Consider the following 1,196-nt stretch of genomic DNA (forward strand, 5'->3'; position numbering starts at 1 on the left):
TGTTATAGAAGCCCAAATGGACCAAGACAACTATGTAACAAATATCCCCAAAGGGTAATATTTTAAAACAATAGCTACTGTTGTTGGTCATAAGCCTATGGGTCAGCCGGATGGTTCTTTTGGTCTCGGAGGGGCTCGTCCATGCTTCTGCAGTCAGCTGTGGGTAGGTGGCTTTGTTTCTGGGAGTTGGCTGGATATCAGCTGGGTGCCCTGGGTCTACTTGGTGAAGGCTCCCATCCTCCAGCAGCTTAGCCCAGGCTTATTCCCATGGCAGTGGAAAGTTTCCAAGGGAGCAGAAGACACAAGGACTCTCAAGACCTAGACTCAGAACTGACACAACATCCCTTCTGCCACATTCTATTGGTCAAGGCCAGCCCAAATTCAAGGGGTGGGGAGACGGACTCCACCTCTAGAAAGAAGGAACCACAGAGCCACAATGCAAAGGGCATAGGTGGGGGGATTTGTGGCCACTTGTTACTTGTGGCAGTAACAGGCAATGGTGGTTCTATACTTCCACAGAAGTACAAAGAGGAAGCAATCCCAATTTCTAGTCGAAAAGGGTATCTTTCACGGGAGAGCTCAGAATGTGTGACTCATGTTTCAGAGCAAGAAACAATCCATTTGCAATAGTCATTAGAGATGTTCTCGAACCTTCCAGCTTTCCTGGGCACGTGATAAGATTATGCATTCCTGCCTATTTGCAGTTTGGGAGGGCTATGTGACTTGCCTTGCAAAAGTGAAACGTGAGAAGAAGAAACATGTGCCACTTCAGTATGGCAATTTTAAGAACTAGGACACTCTTGACCATGTTTTGAATTTTCCCTTGGCCAGGGTGACGCAACAGGGACTGCTCCATCAGCCTGTGTCCCAGAGTAAAACAGCATAAACAGTGTGGGGAGAGTTCCCAGACCACCCACGCTGGACACAGTGCATGAGTGAGAAACAAATCTTTGTTGTCTCAAGCCGCTAAGAACGGGAAGAGGGTTACTGTGGCATAACCTAGCTTATACTGACTGGGGTGCCACTCGAGGTATTTTAAACATAAAAGGATCTAATACTGGGAACTCCATGATTTAATAGTCAATGGCTGTGTTCACTTTGGCAGCACATATACTAAAATTGGAACAATAAAGAGAAGATAAGCATGGCCCCTGTGCAAGGATGACACGCAAATTCGTGAAGCCTTCCGTATTCTC

General features: G+C 46.7%; 1 non-coding gene across 1 annotated transcript; it reads left to right on the top strand.

Annotated features, from left to right (window-relative positions):
* Positions 1 to 1,089: 1,089 nt before the first annotated feature.
* On the top strand, positions 1,090 to 1,196 carry LOC116282315 (U6 spliceosomal RNA). The gene has a single exon (XR_004191809.1). It is a non-coding gene; the product is annotated as a U6 spliceosomal RNA (small nuclear RNA).

Source organism: Vicugna pacos, chromosome 9 (genome assembly GCF_048564905.1).
Source record: "Vicugna pacos chromosome 9, VicPac4, whole genome shotgun sequence".
Classification (NCBI taxonomy): Eukaryota; Metazoa; Chordata; class Mammalia; order Artiodactyla; family Camelidae; genus Vicugna; species Vicugna pacos.